We start from the raw sequence: 20757 nt of genomic DNA, 5'->3' as shown, positions 1-20757 counted from the left end.
GTTCACATTGTTAACTTGCAAACTCATTTTGAAGTCCAAATAACTGTGCATAAATTCCAAATGCTTTGGGGCAAGCAGAAAAAGGTCAGATTGTGTATTTCTCCAAAAACTTCACTCATATTCCCAGTTAATGTCAATAGAAACGAGAGGATTCTAAATACCAATTACCAAGTCACCCCTAACCTCCAGAGAATATTATAGAACAGAACAAAGCCAGCCTAGCTGTGCCATGCCTGGATTCTTGACCCACAGAGACTGTGAGGGCAGCAAAATTACACTTATATGTGTACATGTTAAGGTTGTTTGTTACATAACAGAGATGGTTATGACATCAAATCAAAGAAACTACAGCAAGCAGTACATTTGTGAGGCAGGAACTGTGGAGAGACTGGAGATCCATCTGAAATATGAACTGTGCCTGAAACTTGTGTGAATTCTGTTGCTGGTTGATTGCGGTAAGATACTACTCACCTAAAGCAAAACGACTAAGCAGAAAGAAATTGCCACATGGATGCAGTAGACAATGACGATGCCCATTACTACCCAAGGGAAGGTGAATATGTGGCATAAAGCCAATTTATGTCCTTCGAAATACAGCCTGCAAGGATGAGGGAACTCTGAGGATACTCTCTAAGCAGGGCTCAGAAGTGAAGTAGAACAGTCACACTAAACAATTCTGTTGTGATATTTCACTTGTATTTTAATAAATAAAGCTTGCCTGAAATTCAGAGAGTAAAACAGTCCCACTGATCAGTCTTACAGACCAGGCAGTGGTGACACACACCTTTAGCCCCAGTAGACACACTAGTATGCCCTAAAAACAAGGCAGTAGTGGTGCACATCTTTAATCCTAGCACTAGAGAGGAATATAAGATGGGAGGAGACAGCTCTCACACACAGTCTTATTTTGAGATTCCTGGATGCAGGATCACCATTTTAGACAGAGACAGAGCAGTGGCTGGCTGTTTTGCTTTTCTGACCTTCAGGTTGAACCCTAATTCCTGTCTCTCGATTTTTACTAATTTGTTACACAATCCTCAATAGGAAACAGTTAAGTGAGACTTCTGAGTTGACTTGGTAGTTGCCCAGTAAAGAAGTTTTAACTTCTGCAAGAGGGAAGCAATCTTTGTTCTTTTCAGTATTTTGAGACAAGTTTTCACTGTATAGCCCTGTCTGTTCTTTTAGTAGCTCAGATTCAAGACCTTTATCATCACCGCCTGACTGAGAAAAGTAATGTTATGGTATAAATGAGGACAGTTCATTTTTCTCATCTCTAAAATTATACAGTCAGGGGGAAAATCAGAGTCAAAATAACAACAATCAAACAAACCCTTAGATTAATATGAATAAAAGAATCAGTGTACCTTTAGACCATAGTAAGGGGGTGAAAACCTGTAGGATTAGGCATAGATGAGGGCACCTAAAGTCTTCTGATTTTTTTCATCAATTAAATATCTCATAGAGTTATTGCTAATCATCAAGGCAGAGAAGAGATTTGAGAACAAGGAGCCACTAAGTAATAGTCATCAGGAAATTTTGACTGAACTACTGGAATGATAGCCAGCAACCTGAAATGCAGTCAAGCATTTCAAGTGATTAATGATGGGCCTGGGGGCATACACCTGTAACTCTAGCACTTGGGAAGTGAGCTCAAGGTCTTTCTCAGCAACAGAAAATGATTGAGGCTAGCCTGGGCTACATGGGAACCTGTCCCAAAGAAACAAAATCTCAGTTGACTAGATGGGACTGTCTTCCATCATGTTCCTGACCTGTTCTGCTGGTAGTTATGCTGACTAAGGAAACAGTAGGAAGCTAGATGTGTTTTAATTCCAAAGGGGAGTGACTATAATCAAGCCCTTGACATTTAAACCAGATAATGAGATCAGCAAGGAGATGAGACATCGGAAGGAAAAATGGAAAACCATGGGGAACTTTCACTAAAGCGGAAGAATAGCTGGGGTGGGGCTAGATGAGAAAGATTTACAGCTTAGTATGTAGATGTTATCTGAGCTTAGTAAATAAGGGTGGCATGTTTGAGACTTCAAATTCCTTTTTTTATTATTTGAATAAGTTTATCCTGTGTGAAAAAGGCACTGCATAATTATGATATTAACGGGAATAAAAAGTTAAAACGGATGCATCACCGAGCTCTTCCTATCCCACTTTCTACCTGGCATATCTCCATAATGCTAATTAATGTGAAATTTTGGGGAACAATTGTTCCAACACCTAAAAGTCTACAAATTTTCATACTGACTATTAGGTAAAAATATATCTTTTAGTCAACATATGCTTAAAGTAAAATTTATAAGAACAAATATGTTTATTTTGGATATTTACATTGAAAGAGTAGCAACTTAACCTATACTCTATGACTATAACAGAATGCTGGAAAATTATAAATAAAAGCAGCTTGTTTGACTTATCTTCTGAAACCTGGAAAGTTTAAAGTTGTGGTTCTATCATTTAGAATGGACACTTGGCTGTGCCAAAGTCATGGTAAAAAGTGTTACATGGTTAGGGGTCTCCTGTGAAAGGCAGTCATGAAAGAAGCAAGAGAAAACTTACAAAGCTGAATTTGCTTTTCTTGTAGAACCTCTTCTGTGATAACTAGTGTGCTCTCAAGATAATAACCTTAATCTAGTCATAAGGTCACTACTACTCAAAGGTCACACTTCTGCCTTTAGAGAGGCAATTGAATTTCGCCATGAATATTGGAAGGGTCATTCAAAATATTAGAGACAAATTATAAAACCATTTAAAACTTCTTAGGGATTCACTTTTTGACTGAAATGAATGCATATTTTCCTCCAACACACACATACAGACTGGAGCCAACAGCAAGATAAAAAATCCCATAGATAACAAATGCGCAAAATGCATCTCTCTTTCTCAGTGTGACACACCATCTATTCTTAAACTTTATACACAATACATAATTCTGCATCTTCTATATTTTCTGTCTTTTCTTTGTAAATTGCTTAATTTATTCAACAACGCCTGCAATTTACAGATTATTTATCGTCACAGAGGCCATTAAGCCTTGCTGAATATACAACAAATAATACCATGAAAATAATCCTTTAATATTACTTTATGAATATATATATATATATATATATATATATATAATGCAATTGTGAGTAACACAAACTCCTCAAACTCCCTCATAAACAACATAAGTGTGATCAAAGAAGCAGGAAGTACTCTAACCATATTGAATCTGTTTGTCTGTCTGTCTGTCTATATGTATGTATGTTTGTACATGTGTAATTTATTTAAAGGTCGTAAAAGTTTTGAAATTGTATGTTAGATCTAAACAATGCATTCTTAGAATAAGTTTCCTTGGACACATAGACAGAAAGGGGGGTATATACGCTCCTTATTTTTGCATTTTCTCTTACAAAACACCTGACATTAATAACTTAAAAGAAGAAAGAATATGCTTGGCTCAAATTTGAAACACTGGTCCCTGGGCAGTTGGCTGCATCATTGGAGGCTCACTGTGAAATAGGACAACTTGGTGATTGTAGCATATGGCAGAGATTATTCACATCATTGTAGATAGGAAACCGAGACATAGAAAGAAGAAATAAAGCAGAAAAGGGTCCTAGACATGATACAATTTCCAAGGGCTCAGGTCTCATGATTCCTTGCTCTATCTATATTTTCTACCACCTTTTAATATACTTCCACCAAGCAGGAAATAATTTTTCAATACATGATATTTTGAGGGGGACTTTCCATATATGAATAGTCTGTGTCCATGAGAGTTATACTACAGGACTTCCAGGGTATGCCTGGGGCCATATGTATTGCTGTAATATATAATGCAAAGCCATTGCCCTTATAACAAAGCTCTTATCACCCATTATGGGTGAATTTGTTGTTTAAAACACAGTATCAAGATTAGAATAATGTCTTCTAACTTCTTAATAATTTAATTGACACATGATTTATACTTATCCCAAACCTTAACAAACTTGTCACACATTTCATTTTCTTTATTGAACTGAAAGCATACCATTTTATTATGAACACTGTATGACTTTTCTTTATCATAAATAAGCACAGTCACTAGCTTACCTTGGTGCTTGCTTTGGACCTTTTAAAAAATAAAGGTTCCTTTTCAGCAGCATTGTGATACTGAACGTGCCATTCTTAGATCTAAGTTAGCTTCTAAGTGACTAAGTCATTTGCTGGACAAAGGAATAATTTATTCCTGGGTCAAATTAAAAGGAAGTGTTCAAGATATTGTTAATTGAAATATCATGTTTCCTGGGACCCATAAGGCAGAAAGATAGAACTAATACAAGGTTTTCTCCACTTGCACCCAAACTGTAACATGAAACTGTAACATGTAACCTCCTCAACACACGTAAAACAAATAAAATGTTTGTGGGAGGGAACCTTAGAGAAGGGTCTTTTTATGGTCGGTCATGGCAATGCAGAGACTCATACACAACTCATCAAAGTTTTGAGAATGTGTTTTGTTTACAGGCCCTGCCTTAAATGCAGGCATCTACCTCCATCTCTCCTCTGTGGTCCAGAGAGCATCACAAGAGAAGCAGAAAGAGTGTGAGAGCTGGAGGCTGCAGGGAGAACAAGGAAATCGTCTTCTGGATATGACATTACTATTGCAATCAGGTGCACACAGCAGTTCTAATCAGAGCTAGATCCAGCACTAGATCTGTACAAGAGTGGACCCTTCAACTTTGATTCATGGAAGGGAAGATGCTCATGAGACCTCACCTTTCCCTGAGGTTTATTAGCAGTGAACAGTTGCTGACTAAGGGACTGTCACCGTCTTCAGTGACTAGTTAGAACCAATGTCCAGCTTTCATTCTATCTGAACTTCTGTTGTTTTCTAGTTTATATAAACTTTTTAGATGGAGTAATTCTAGTTAATGTAAAACTTCATCATTCTAAGGCATATTTGTATTTTCATAACAAAATAGTTATTTGAGTTCTTTGCTTAATCATTTGCCTACCTGTGGTGGTTTGAATAGGAATGGCCTTAATAAGTTCATATATTTAAAGGCCTAATCACAAGTTTTGACATTTTTGGAAAATTTGGAATAAGTGTGTACTTGCTGAAGAAAGTGTATCACTGTGGTAGGCTTTGAGGTTTCATAAGCTCACACCAGGCTCAGGTTTTTCCTTCCCTGTTGCCTTTGGATCACGATGTAAAGTTCTTTTTTGTTGTTGTTGTTAACATGTTATCTTGAAGCAATTGAAAACCCATAGAAAACAATAATTATAAACAAACCTCTGATTTAAAGTTCCATTTTACATTTTAAAAATGTTCTCCCCCCAAAATTGTTTAAAAATTGGTCTTGCTCTTTTTTAAAAAATTTATTTATTTATTAAAAATTTCCATCTTCTCCCTGTCTCTCTTTTCTCCCCCTCTCCCCCCACCCCCTCCCTTTCTAGTCCTAAGAGCAGTCAGGGTTCCCTGACCTGTGGGAAGTCCAAGGTCCTCCCTCCTCCACCCAGGTCTATAAAGGGGAGCATCCAAACAAACCAGGCTCCCACAAAGTCAGTCCATGCAGCAGAATCAAAACCCAGTGCCTTTGTCCTTGGCTTCTCAGTCAGCCTTCATTGCCAGCCATGTTCAGAGTGTCCAGTTTGATCACATGCTCCATCACTCCCAGTCTAGCTGGCCTTGGTGAGCTCCCATTAGATCAGTCCCACCATCACAGTGGGTGGACACACCCCTCGCGGTCCTGACTTCCTTGCTCACTTTCTCCCTCCTTCTGCTCTTCATTTGGACCTAGGGAACTCAGTCCAGTGCTCCAATGTGGGTCTCTGTCTCTATCTCCATCCTTCGCCAGATTGATTTAGGACCATGCCATCTTGCTACCATGATCCCCACAACAATGGTCATAGATTCGCCCTGTGGAATAAGGCCCCCTAATTAAATAAATGCTTTCTTTTATAAAGAAAAAGAATCTTAAGGATTGCATTTCTGGAACCTTTTATTTCCAATATCCAGACAGTGATCTAATAGTGAGTAACTAAAACTACTCAAAGTAAGGCTACAGGTAGGGGGTGGTGTCCTTCTAGTTTCCTATCTACTTCTCTGATAAAACAGTCTGACCAAAAGTAACTTGGAGAGGACAGGGTTTATTCACATTATAATTCCATGTCGCTGCCCATTTCTGAAGGAGGTGAGGCTAGAAAACAAGGCAGGAATAGAGGCAAGAACCATGAAGGATAATTGCTGGTTCATGCACTCACTTGTTTTCATTTGCACTATCAGCTAGTTTCCTTATACAGCCCAAGACTCCTGCCTAAGGAATGGTGCTGCCCACAGTGACAGCAATGAAGAGTCAAGATAACCCGCACAGATACACCCAATAGTCAGTTTCTCAAGTGACACTTGCTTCAGACAGCATTAGATGGGTCCAGTTGGCAGGATAACCGGGGCAGTGTGTGACTACAGATATAAATCTTATATCACAGAAGAAAGAATTGAAAATATAACTTTATGCAAAGATACTTCTTTACAAGTTTAACCCTCTTTTAGAATAAAATGATTTTTTTCCTGCTGTGTAGTACTCCATTGTGTAAATATACCACATTTTCCTTATCCATTCTTTGGTCTAGGAGCATTTAGGTAGTTTCCAGGTTCTGGCTAACACAGCAGAAAAAAATAATGATATCTTGAAATTAAATCTAGAAAACATCATACTGAGTGGTATGACCCAGACCCAGAAAGACGATTATCATATGTACTCACTCTTAAGTGGCTTTTAAATATAAAGCAAAGAAAACCAGCCTATATATCAAAATATCAGAGAACATAAACAACAATGAGGACCCTAAGAAAATCATACATGGATGTAATCTATGTGGGAAGTAGAAAAAGAAAAGACCTCCTGAGTAAATTGGGAGCATGCGGACAATGGGAGAGGGTTGAATGGGAGGGGAGAGGAACGAAGGAGAGCAAAGAAAAATGTATAGCTCAATAAAATCAATTAAAAATGATTCCAGCAACAAAAAGAAGGAAATGTAAGTATTTTTTTAAAAAAAGAAGCACTTAGATTTTTTCTAAGAATATTTTTTCTTAATATCTACTTGAAAGACATGTATTTAGTTTTCAGAAATTATAGACTTAACAAAATTGCAAATATATTCAATACTGACTTTTCAATGTTTTTTTTTGGGGGGGGGTGTAGTTTTGCTTGCAGTATGATCTCACTTTATATCCATGGCTGGCCTGACATTTGCTATATAGACCAGGCTAGTCTCAGAGTCACATAGATCTGACCACTTTTGTTTCAAACATTCTAGGGTTAGAGGTATATGTAAACAAGTCCAACTATTTCCCTAATTTTGGTGTTTAAATGACACATTTGAATAAACCCTGAATGTAAATTTCCACGCAAGGGAGATTTCATTTGAACTTTGTCATAAATTTTTCCTTACTTGGCAAATTTGAAAAGTAGATTCTGTTGCAAGTCACATTTCTTATTTATCTGATAGAGGACATAGTATCAAACAACTTCATGTGTTATTTTGTGCAGACTAGGAACACGGAAGACTTCTAAAGTAAAGAAACTCAAAAAATGATGATAAAATTTCCTTACACTGCTCTTAAGATATGTCCATGAAGTATCTGCCTGCTTCCCTGGACCTGTGACTCAGAAGGATTTGGATCAGTTACATTTTGCAAACTTAAAACGACTACAGGATAAATTTACTTTTTTATAAGATAGGTGGTGAAGAAGAAATTATCTGACTATGATCCTATTAGGGAACAAAATATCTTAATTAATATGAAATTATTTTCATGCTAATGTTTAAACAGTGGTCTAGTTAAGTTGTATAACTAATACTGCATTAAACAGGCATGAATCAGCGCTTCAGCAGTTGGTATTAGGGGGAGACTGAGGGTCTGTGACGTGAGAGAGCTCAGGGGAAACTGCTCACGTATCGCGATATTCGTGGAGTTTTGGTATAGTTTCTAAATTGTGGCAGATTGAAATTTTGCTTTATGGAATTTATGGAAGATTTGACTGTTTGTGATTCACGGTTTCTTGACTCCTTAGATTCAGAAATCATGGATAATTAGAGTTGACTAAAAATATCTCTGTTGAGGTCTATATATAGTTACGTGTAACTAAATGCCATTTGAGTCCAGCATTGATGTCATATGTGATGGTGGCAGCAGCAATTTATGGTGCAGTGCGCCAAGTACCATTGTATCTATTTTAAATTTTCTAAGCAGAATCTGTGATACTTTCATAACAATATTACCTAACAATCAATCTCCAGGCTGTAGGTAGATATAGATAGATAGATAGATAGATAGATAGATAGATAGATAGATAGATAGATAGATAGATAGACAGATAAATAGAGAGATAGATAGAGATATAAGTATAGATATGTGTTTGTAATTTATGTATATTGCATGAATATATATATATATATATATTTATATATATGAACTTAATTTCTTAAAGGGTCTCCATTTTGGCATACCCAATAAACAGAAATTTTTATGTTCCATACAAGATGTCTTCATATATTTTATTCTTTCTCTCTTGAAATTACCTTTCCTTTATTAGTCAGTCTCCTTCTTCTTCTTGTTCTTCTTGTTCTTGTTCTTCTTGTTCTTGTTCTTCTTCTTGTTCTTGTTCTTCTTCTTCTTCTTGTTCTTGTTCTTCTTCTTCTTCTTCTTCTTCTTCTTCTTCTTCTTCTTGTTCTTCTTCTTCTTGTTCTTCTTGTTCTTGTTCTTCTTGTTCTTGTTCTTGTTCTTCTTCTTCTTCTTCTTCTTCTTCTTCTTCTTCTTCTTCTTCTTCTTCTTCTTCTTCTTCTTCTTCTTCTTCTTCTTCGTTTTTGGTTTTTTGAGACAAGGTTTCTCTGTAGCGTTGAAGCCTGTCTGTCCTGCAACTAGCTCTGGTAGACCAGGCTGGCCTTGAACTCACAGAGATCTACCTACCTCTGCCTCCCTCCTGAGTGCTGGAATTAAAGGCATGAGCCACCACCGCCAGGCCTATTAGTCAGTCTTCTTAAACAATATGTACCAGTATTTATATGTATATGTAAACACCTATATGTATGTATGTATATAATAAATTAAAGGCAACATTTTTATATTATTATCATTAACTTTAAAGTCAGGACTCTCGTATTTCTTCATAGAATAGGATAATATACACAATATGTTTTAATTTGCCATCTTAGGTAAATTAAGTTGTCTTTAAGTACATTTACACAATAATACATGAAGAGTTTTTGAAATCCAAATCAAGTCACTTACACTTGCCCTGAAAATGTCTTCCTTAGGAGTTTGTAAGAGAACACATTTCATGTCTTCTTGTTTCCTTGTTCTTTGCTTTGCTGTTCTCATTTATTTTAAAGCGTATCCGTAGACTATGTTTGCACATCCTGTTCTCTCCTCCTGAAGTATGCTTCAAATATCTGGAACAGGGGGGTGTTCCACACTGCTCAACCTCAAGTCATTTGTCATTCTCCACAGAGATTCTTTCTGTTGTCTCTCAACTAACTTGCCCCAAACCCATCACATCACTCAGTACCACATCCTTTGCTTTTATGAGAGTCATGTATTACCTGCCATCAGATATTATTCTATTTATATATACCTAATTTTAATGTCTCATCCTCCTTTTGTTTCTCTTAACTACAAGGGTCTAGGCACACTGAAATTCTTTTCCATTGTTTCACTTCTAGAGATGGCTGCTGAATACAGTAGATACAATATGATTTTAAGCAGTGTCACCTAAAAACTAGCATATCCACCGTCCAGGTAAAACTTTTCAACATAGAACTTTGGAATATGATTAATACAGATTTCAAGGGAGGCACTTGCATCTTTAAATATTGACTTAGAGTTTCACTTTAGTCTTCTTCAAACAAGGTTTTCTGATGAGGTTAAGATCCTTTGTGTCAATAATAAGAGGAATGCAAATATTCTAAGAACTGGTATGTCCAAGCATTGGTTAGGAGGGCAGATTATTAAACCAAAAGATATGCAAACATTTGAGACACCACATTTTCCTGTGGGTTTTAGATATTTTTGGATGGTTTCACTTTTCAGTTTCTCCAATAACCATTTCTTTGGTTATGATTAAATTGAACAATTGTGCTTAGAAGTTTATCTTACAATTTGAGGATGACAAAGTACTTTTTTCAGCCTGCTCTTCACAAAAGCTCATTCTGGATATTGGATTGAAGATTTGACTATACAAATTAATTACTAATATCTCAAGAAATATACAAGTATCTTTTATATAATACAAACACATTATGAGATAATTTATTAACATTGAAATTTAAATAATCTCTACTGAAAAAAACTTGGTAGAGAATTAGAAGTATATACAGCTCTAAAGATATTTGAAAAATACATAGGGAAATATATATTTTAATACTACTTGAAAGTACAAAGTTTGTATATATGAGTGTATGGTTATACACAAACACAGTTAAGTAGATGATTGATATTTAGACAAGCTGATGAATGGATCAATGGGACAGGTAGGTAGATGATAGATATATTGATATGTAGATAGATAAGTTATAGATAGATGAATAGATAGAAAGATGTTTATATTATTTCACTTAAAGTAATAATACTTTACCAAAGATACATAAATATCTAAAAAAAGAAGTCCATGTGTGGGATGGGAAATTTTCCCCAAGTTGTTGGTCAGGAAATCCCAAAGGCTCCCCAAACAATAAATGCTGTTGTGATTTTCCATGATTTCCACTCAGAACTTTAGTATAAACCCTTATAAATGAAAAGACCACAGACTTCAGACAACTGGAGGAATTTAACTAGACTTGAATATGAAATATTCTCCCTGAAAGCATTCTTGCTAGGCAGCTAGTGTAGCAACTTTGCTCTCAAAGTAAGCAAGGGTGTCAGGAGGGCTGTCAGGGGAGAAGAATAACCAATAGCCCCACAGAACTGAAAATCTTATGTGCCTCAATGACTAGCTTGGCGAGATATCTGCAGTGGTGCAAAAGCTGCACTTACACCCTGCCAGTTACCAGGATTACCTGGACTTCAGTTTATTCAATAGGAGGGAATTCAGGCATGGTGTCAACGTCTTATGACTGAGGAAGTCAAAAACTCTGAAGGGAATTTACTATGGCCACTTTCCTATTCTGGTTTAAATTTCAACTATCTTATAAAAATATATCCTGTTATTCTCACAGGTAAGTGTAGAAATTATCCATCATCAGAAATGATTCCTTCTGACACAGAGGGAAACTATCAGCAGAGATTCACAGAGCACAGCATGCAGAGAACAATACACTGCAGGGTTCCCATCTCCAAATGAGACATCTCTATTGAGAGCCCTACATCTCACTTTCAGGCAATAGAACAGAGGGGGAGGAATAAGAAAGAGCTGGAATACCAGAGCATCTGCTGATGGACAGTGTCTTCCATATAGATAGTGAAGTTGAACTAACAAAATTTCAACAATATTACCACATGTAAAAAGGCCCCGCATAATGGCAACACCAGTTGACATGAAAACATAGATGGGGAAATATCAGAGAGAATTCACTCCTAGATGAAGAACCGTATAGGACTGATAGCTGCTAGGAGAGACAGAGAATCCATTTTCTCTAGGACAAGCATCTAGATATGTTATCAAATCAAAAATAGTTGATAAAAAAACAATAATAGTATGCAAAAGTAATATACATATATATTTGATACACACATATAGTAATATACATATATATAATGTTTGAAAAAATATAACATGTAATAATATGTAATATGTAATAATATAAAAAGAAGAGGAAAAAGATCTCATGAATTTGGACTGTGTTGGAAGGGTATAGGAGGATTGGCAGGGTGGATAGTGGATACTGAGTACAGCATGGATATAGGAGATTTTCAAAAAAGTTAAAGATAAAGCAATCATCTATGTTACAAGTGAAAAATTATGCACAATATTAAAAAAGATATTTTAAACATAAAATAAATTATCACTCATAGTATGAAAATAGCTGTTTAAAATGAGGCATATTTTCTTTTCTGCCTCCAAAGGTCAATAAGGTATATACAGGAATAGTTGAAAAACTGACTGCTCTTAGGACTAGAGAGGTGGGGCAGGTGGGGAGGGGGAGGGAAAAGGGAGGTGGGGAGGAGGTGGAAATTTTTAATAAATAAATAAACAAAATTTTTAAAAAAGATGAAAAAAAGAAAAATTGAATAAAATACCAGAATAGCAAATAAAATCTGTAAATATCTCTTGTTATCTTGATAAATTGAATTGTTATTTCATATTTAGTAGTTTGGATTAACTATAATATTCTGTTTTGCCTAAAATATGGTATATAAGGTTAGTTGTATATAGTGAGTTATGTAGGTGTACAATTTTGGTCTTGTAATTTGCCAAAAGTCTGTAAAGCTGAATATGTAGTCTTTTCAATAGCCCAGCATAACTAAATATATTAACTTATTATATAAATATATAATATATAATAATATATAATATATATATATATAAATAATTAACTTATCTTAATCTCAGGTATTTGCTTATTAAAATATACTCAGTTGTATCATGATATTGTCCATAATTCAAAATGTTAAAAATCACATGAATATTTATAGAAAAAAAATAAGTGTTTTTATGTCAAAATAAAATCGTATAATAAATAAATGTACTGAAACTATAGGTCTCTACATGAAAAATTTAGAAAGACAATATGTAATGATTAAGGCATATTACAGCCTATTAAAGGTTTACAGTCTATGTAAATGTTACCATTATTAAACCTGAACATAATGTTGTATTTTAGTGACGCATGTATGTGTTATTAAATATGAAGACCAGATTGTGATCTTCCAGCCTGTCCCACGACAGCTGCTATTTCTGGAGTGTGTCTTCGCTGTAACATTGAATACTGCCTTATCATATGTTTACGTTTATAACAATTTTTAAAATATGCATAATAAATAGTGTTTGAGGAGGAATATATTCTTAGCAGATTGCTATATTATTATACACATGTTGAAATCCTGTGAACATTAGGTTTCTATGATCACATTGATATACTATCATAAATTATTAACTTGAAACTACAGATATGTCTTATCTCATATTTGTAAACAATCAGTTACATACAGTGAACAATCATGTGATCACAGGACAATACTTACTCTGAAGGTGACAATGGATTCTGAATTCCTGTGTTTCTTGAACTTTTGGTTGCAGGCATCCCTATGATTTTAAATAATTTCATTCAGTTTCCCCCCTTCTTTAGCCTCTGTTGCTTCCATTTTTATTTTCTTTAATGTGTTTTTTTCACTTTTCAGAAATATTCTCATCACATGTAGTATTGGGCTATGTAAGAATATTTCTAATGAGTATGTATGTACTTTGAGGATAATTCCCCTGCATCCATCCTCTCTCCTTTCTCCAAACTTCTTTCTTCTAATTGTCCACTTTGATCAGCTAGATAGCTTCACTCTTTTCTAATGTCATATGTACATACATGATTTCATGTATCTGTATGAAATGCAGGAACCATAGATGAGATTTAAGGTGATATTCATCAGTGTAAGCCTAGAAATTTGTTAAACAATAAGCTCCAGTTAATTGTGTGTATGTTTCTTTAAATGATATAATTTTGTACTTCTTTTCGGTTCTGCCTCTCATTAAGATACTTGTGACATGTTTATGGCTGATCAAGGATAAACTCATGTTCACCTTCTTCTTTTATATACCTCTTCAAAAAGTTAACCATGTAAGGCCACTCACACATTATTCAGAACTAAAAATTTAAAACTGTGAGGGAAAATGTGGTTGTTCATCATTCATTTAATAAAAAAAGGAGAGAAATAAAACAAAATATCAAATACTGCTGTCTTTTGATTCTTATAGATAAATAACAAGCAGTAACTAAAAATAAAGCAAGGTGATTAAATAATCATTACATTGCTGTAGTAGAATAGGAAATTATGCAAATAAAGTATGGTCAAGACTGTGAAGAAGATGAGTATTAATAGGAGAGAGGTGCTAAGTCTTAACTTTTCTAGAAATTCATTTCTGAGTCATCTTAATTAAAAGGGGAGTGTGATTAACTGGACTGTAAAGAACCACAAAACGAGCTGCTGATATCAGGATCATAACACCTCCAGCTGAACAGGAGCTTGAAATGCCCTGAGTTTTTGAGATTTCTTTCCCTACTTGCTTTGTTGTCTTTGGAACCATTAACAACAGTGAAGGATGAATTCATATTAATACTTTGGGTCTGAGGCTAGAAAATTTTTGTCTTTTGCATGACAAAAATATAATTGACTATTGCATTTCATTGCTATGGGATAGCATTTGTTCAGTGTGTACAAATACAATGAGAGGTGAAGTTGACATATCAGAAATAGTCAAACAGCAATGCCAGATCTCAGTAAGTCTCTCCACAAAAAACAGTGAAAATGTACAATGATAAAAACATTTGAAATCCTCTGCATTCCACATACACACATATTTCAAAGCCCATGGAAATGAAGAGAGTCTCTGGGCTTACAAGGCACAGTAGCAAGGTCACTTATTGAACAAAAATAATTTGCAGGTGAGGAGAGGTGAATTTGGCTAGAGAATCCTGAAAGGAAGAAATAAATGAGAAAATGTAATCGATAGATGAAGGGCAGGAGGTCAGTATCCAATGGCAATGCTGATTTTTTGTAGGAATTTGAAATGAAGAATATGTAAAAGCTCTCTTTTGAAGTGCATCTCTTCCAAGTATAATAGAAGTTAAAACAGTGCAGAGAAAATATTTGAAACAATAAAGCCTCAATTTGCAACTCAACACTTTTACCTGAATATATTTTAGGATGTCCACTAAGGTTCAGATTCTAAGAGTTTTGATAATCTTGTTCAGTCATGTGAATTTGTGTCAGCAGTCATATAGCACGTTAAAAAAAAAAGAGGACCAAAGAAACAAGTCTATAACCTAATCCCATGTCCTGATTTGCATTTGATCTCTGAGCATCAAGATATTGTGTGATTCAAACAGGCTCATATTCTGTCATCAGCCGGTCTAGCCTCTTTGCCAGAGCCTATTAGCATTTAATAATGAAAAAAATTCTTTCTGTGAATTATTTGTTCACAAAAGGTATAATTTATGAAGCTTCAATACAGGAAATGATTGAAATTTGAAAGAGGTGCGTATCTGTTCTCAGTTGAAAAACATTTGTTTTTAAAACAATTGTTTAAAAAGCTAAGCATAGTGAAAATGCTGGCATAATTTTTGTCTTGGTTAGAGTTTTATTGCAGTGAAGAGGCACCATGACCCAGTAATTCTTTAAGGAAAAGATTTAATTGGGGTGTCTTGCTTACAGTCTCAGAGGTTCAGTCCGTTACCATCATGATCGGGAGCATGGTGATCTGCAGGCAATAATGGTGCTAGAGATAATAGTTTACATCTAGCAGGGTACAGAAAGTTGACGGACACACTGAGGGAAGCTTGAGCAAAAGAGATCTCTAAGCCCGCCCCCACAGTGACACACTTCCTCTAGCAAGGCCACACCTCCTAACAGGGACACTCCCTTTGGGGGATCGTTTTCCTTCAAACCACCACATTTTTGTTCCTAAAGATGTATATATTCACTTGGTTCAGATTATTTCTATCATTGTTTTGGCAAAAAATCATTTTAAAAATTTGATTTCTACTTTAATGTTGGCTTTTTCTGGCATTAGAATCACTCCTGAGTAGTTAAAAAATTGACTATTATTTTGAAATTTTGCTAAACGTCAATCTGTTTGTTAACCATTGTATCCAAATTCTCAGCTCTGCAGCAACAACAACGGCAATAATGGAAGATTTGCTGAGGAAAACCCTGTATCTTCTTAGCCGCAGTTACAGCTGAAGCTGTGCAGAAACCTGAGAGCTAAGCTTTCAAAACCAGTGTTACAATACATATTCTTTTTAGGCATTATCTACTAGTATAAATCACACATATAATGTATAATATGAATACAGACATATTATATACACATATATGTGTGTGAGTACACACACATATGTATGTATATATAGTGTTTGTGGATATGTGCATATATAACAGAAAAATAATCTTAGTGGTTTTCCAAAACAATTTTCTTGATGTTGTCAAAACAAGACAGGTAGGATCTAGGGGCCTATCACTTTTGACAGTCATGATTCACTCTTCACAGATGAATTTATCAATGAACTCTATTCTGAGGCACTGTAATGACCATAAATATGATCACCACATCTCTCTGTGGTGAAGTGAAAATTATTTACAATACTGCTACCTTTGTTAAACATTTAAATATATTTTACAGGAAAATTACCTTGTAGAAAAGAACTATTTTAAAAATCTGAGATTTCTGGAAATAGCCGTAGTGATTAATTTTGAACTTGTATGAGAATGGCTACACCTGTGGCCTGACATACACTGATTTCTTTCATAAATTATTCATTTGCTAATATGCAGTATATAAGAACTGATAAATAAAGTTTGATGAATAATTTATTGTTTGTTGTTTGCTTTGAATATAGACAATTTACTTATATAGCATTTAATAAGCACACACACGTACACACATAATTATGATAAGCTGGTATCTTATTAGTTATTTCCAGTAAGTGCATGTCCATGATGGTTCACAGCTAGAAAACAGTTCAAGCTTTTTTTAAAATCTATGTTAGAAGGTACGGGGATAGTTTCACAGGTTGGGATGTTACATTTTTCATTCAAGAATTTCTTTGATACCGAGAACTGCTGTTCTGGAAATGACACAGTTACTGATGTGAAGACAGGGTCAGTCTGATGTCTCACGTCCTCTACACTCTGCAGCACAGTCCTCGGTGTGAGACATCACGCAAACATTTTGCGACATATATATTCAAGTGGAATCCCAGCATGAGGCAAGCTCCATTATTCAATAATGCAAAGGGAAAATAATAGGGTTCCTTGGGGTGAACATACACGCTGGAATATTTGAATACCATCTTTCTTCTCTGACTTCCAGTGTGACCCTAGCTGTTCTATTAACCCAATATTTTATATTACCATGTGTGAGAGGATTATCACTTGACTCAGCAGAAGTTAGAGACTTTCCATGAGATGACACACCAGAGGTGACTAGTTGATCCCCACTGTGTATTAACCTCAGCTTCCAGAAAAACAAGAAGCTTATAGTTGTACACATAGCCACTTAAGTAAATGACTGACATTATCTAATTTCTGTACAACAAGAAACATTAAGGTGATTAAGTTATGAAATGCTATATAATAAATGAGCAAAAGTTAAATACAGTTGATTTTTTATGTCATTCCATTTGATAATTTCTATTTACTTTTGTTCAGATATTCTGGCTAATGATAAGAATGACATATGAACTACATACTATCACTGTATTAGGCTCAATCCGTTTATTTTATAAATGCTATGGTATTTCTTTTCTTAAATTGGGAATACATGGTCAGAATTATAGTATCTTTTTGGTACCTTTTTCCTCCACATAATTAGTATGAAATGTCCTTTCTTTCTCCTCTGACTAGTTTTGTTCTGAAGTCCATTTTGTTGGCTATTAGAACCGGTATACCTGTTTGTTTCTTATTTCTATTTATTCACAGTAACATTTTATAATCCTGTACCCAAAGGTTGATTTTACAATTGATGGTGAGGCATGTTTCTTCAAGAAAACAAAAGGGTGGGTCTAATATTTTACGCTAATTTTTTACTTTGTCACTTTTTCCTACTAAATTTTTGTCACAGACATTTAAAGATAATTTTGAACAGTATGTATTAATTATTTTTTACTATTTTGCTGTTGTGATATTTTCTATGGCTCTTACGAGTAAGTGTTCTGGAATTGTTTTGTTCCATCTCTAACATTTTAAATATGCTTCTTAAGCTAAAGTACTCCTTCCAATATCTTATGTAGAGCAGGTTCATAGGTCCTAAATTCCTTATTTTCATTACAGATTTCCTTTTCTGAATTAAGCAGTTGCTTTCATTTCCACAGCTTTCTCTTTTGTTTCTATTCAAGTTCACCACATCACAGTGAAAATCAGACATTCTAACTTAATGTTTAAAAGTGCCCAGAGTTTTCATGTTTTTCTCTATAGTTTTTCTTAGTTTGTGTGAATTTAATCTGAAAGATAATAATATATTTATGTTGATTGGAAGAATTAAATTTATAAGTCTAGAAAATTAGACACAGTATACAGGACAAAATATGGTGGTCTTTATACATCTGTAAAGTCTAAATATATTTTCCTTCAAGGAATACTTTAAATAATATGCTCTTGCATATACTCAAATTACAATATGGAATTATTACTATACCTTACTTTCAGATCCCAAACACTTCACAAAGTATTCCATGGAATTATTGATGATTTTATATAATTTCCTAGGTGAATCATTTTCTGTTTTCTGCAGTGGGAAATAGATGGTTCAATACAGATTAAAATAAAATCTAAAAATTATTTTAAAGTTTCATTACATTAGAACTGGTAATAGTTAAGATATTAAATAACAACATAGTTACGTAAGTACACTTAGTTTATTTGTAAATCAGATATGGTTTTAACAGAGTAATGCAACAAGTCTATAAAAATCTGAAGTTGATTTCAACTTTCCTAATAAAAAATTAATATGATTTTTGAAGGTAGAACTGCTTGAAACTTAGAATATGAATTTATGCTTGTGAGTTCTCACTTAATTCTTGTTTTCTGCAGTATATAACCAGTTTTCATAACCCCAGTGCTTTTCAATATATAACATATAAGACTTATGAAGAAAGCCTCATTGAATTATGTTTTAGTCCTCATGATATTCACAATGATATATGTGTCAGTTCTTTGAAAAACAGAAAGAAAAGTAGAGAACTGGTAAGCTAGAAAGTACAGAACAGAATACCACAAAGGTGCTTCTTCATGTACTCATTAATGACACTCGCACATGTTCCCTGAATTAGTTTTGTTATAACTTGCATCTTCAGTTTGAAGGGGTGGAAGTAAGCGTTGGTTGATTTTAATCAATTTTTAGCACTTAAAACACAAATAACTACGAATTTCTCTCTGGCCCTGTATTAAAAAGCTGTGTCTGTGTTCCTGGAGCGAAGTGTACTCAGCTAGTGAGCTGCTAGCAAAGATTGACTGTTTTCAAATATTGAGATGTGTGCTTTGATTTGAAAACTATTTTTAAATTAGCATAAAAAGTAATGGGCTGTATTAAAATATGTTCACATACATGTCACTATACTTTATTCTCTTATTGCAGATTGCTAATATGATTATAGACATGTAGAATAGGGAATGGATGACTCTTTTTCTTTTCATTCACCCATGTTGCATGTCCTTTCATTTACAGCATGATTTTAAAGGTCTAGTGGGAGAAACGTTTATAAGAATATTTAAATTCCTCCTTTACTTTTAATATAATAAAGCACAAGCAAAACAGTTCATAGAAAAGAAGAAGTAAGAAAGTGGGTTCACGTATGTGTGTATATGTGAGTGTGTGAGTGTATGTGTGTGTGTGTGTGTTTGTGCGTGTGTGTGTATGTATGTCTGTGTGTGTATGTATGTCTGTGTCTGTGTGTCTATGTGTATGTGGAGAGAACAAAGAGGTTACTAAGATGATGAAGTTTCAAAAGAGCAGTAAATACATGAGCGACCCATTTTTCTCTCTGCTAAAACAGACTTCTTTAATGGCTCTTGTGACTGGAAATGAGTCTTCAATTCAGTACTCCATGGCCATGGAACTGTGTCAAGTACATTGCCTCTGTAACTCTGAGCTAGCATATAAAAATAACATGCCCTCTTGGAGCTGAAATATGGAATATAAACTTAAGGCAAAGAGCATACTTTGTAATAGCATATAGCAGCCTTCCTTTGCTGGAGAAATCTGTCAGCATTATTGTCTCCATCTCATTCCTCTCTTTTGGACATTTGAAGAAGTTGATTCTTATAATTTATTTTCAATTTGGAAATTAGAAGTAACAACACTTTGAACTCAAGTTTTTCAGTCACTATAAGATTCTGTTATAAAAATTACTTTATGTGCCATTTTTAGTTTATTAACTGTGTCTACATGCTGCATGTGGTAAGAGAAGCCATACTAACATTAGTCCTTCATTTAAGTGTCCAAACACATCTTATAGTATAGGTTCAGTGCACATATGAACAATGTATCAGAAGAAGGCTTTTCTATTTTTAGCATGATGCTTGGAGGGAACTCCTCACTTCCCTTATTGCCACAAGGTAAAAACAAAAGCATTCACACAATACACTTCAATGTTCTATGAGGAAATGGCTGGAATAGGAAGGAAACTTCTGCTATAGTTAGGAACACAGACACACACACACATACACAAACACTAAAACAACAAAAAGAACAAGGGAAAAGTCATACATTTATAAGAAGGTAAGGGTTGGTAGACTCATGGGAGCATTTGTTGGGAGGAAAGAGAGAGAGAGAAATGATACATTTATGATATAAACTATTCATTAAAATGTACTTGTATAAACAAAGAATTTTTTGTTAGCCCTAGGCTCTTCTACACATAACAAATAGTTACTACTTGCTGACAAAAAGCTTCTGTAATCTTTAAGGGTAGAATACGGAACAGATTCACAGATAATACAACTAGAGGATTTCAGTCTGAGCACTTGTAAATAATTTAGTATGAAGATTATAATAATTTCATTAATTAAATATAGAAACACACCCCAAGAGTTATACTATATGCAATAAGAGGAATAAAGCACTTGATAGATAT

The 20757-nt window shown here is 34.6% G+C and overlaps 1 long non-coding RNA gene across 1 annotated transcript in view; it reads left to right on the top strand.

Moving 5' to 3' along the window:
- Nucleotides 1–342: 342 nt before the first annotated feature.
- The window catches only part of LOC125415234 (uncharacterized), a 43246-nt gene continuing 22831 nt past the window's right edge, over nucleotides 343–20757 (top strand). Inside the window, exon 1 of the long non-coding RNA XR_007236571.3 lies at nucleotides 343–455. This is a non-coding gene — a long non-coding RNA (uncharacterized LOC125415234). The remainder of the gene's footprint in view (nucleotides 456–20757) is intronic.

Source organism: Myodes glareolus, chromosome 19, assembly GCF_982192425.1.
Source record: "Myodes glareolus chromosome 19, mMyoGla1.1, whole genome shotgun sequence".
NCBI lineage: Eukaryota > Metazoa > Chordata > Mammalia > Rodentia > Cricetidae > Myodes > Myodes glareolus.
The sequence above is the reverse complement of the archived record's forward strand: the minus strand, read 5'-3'. Positions and strand labels throughout refer to the sequence as shown.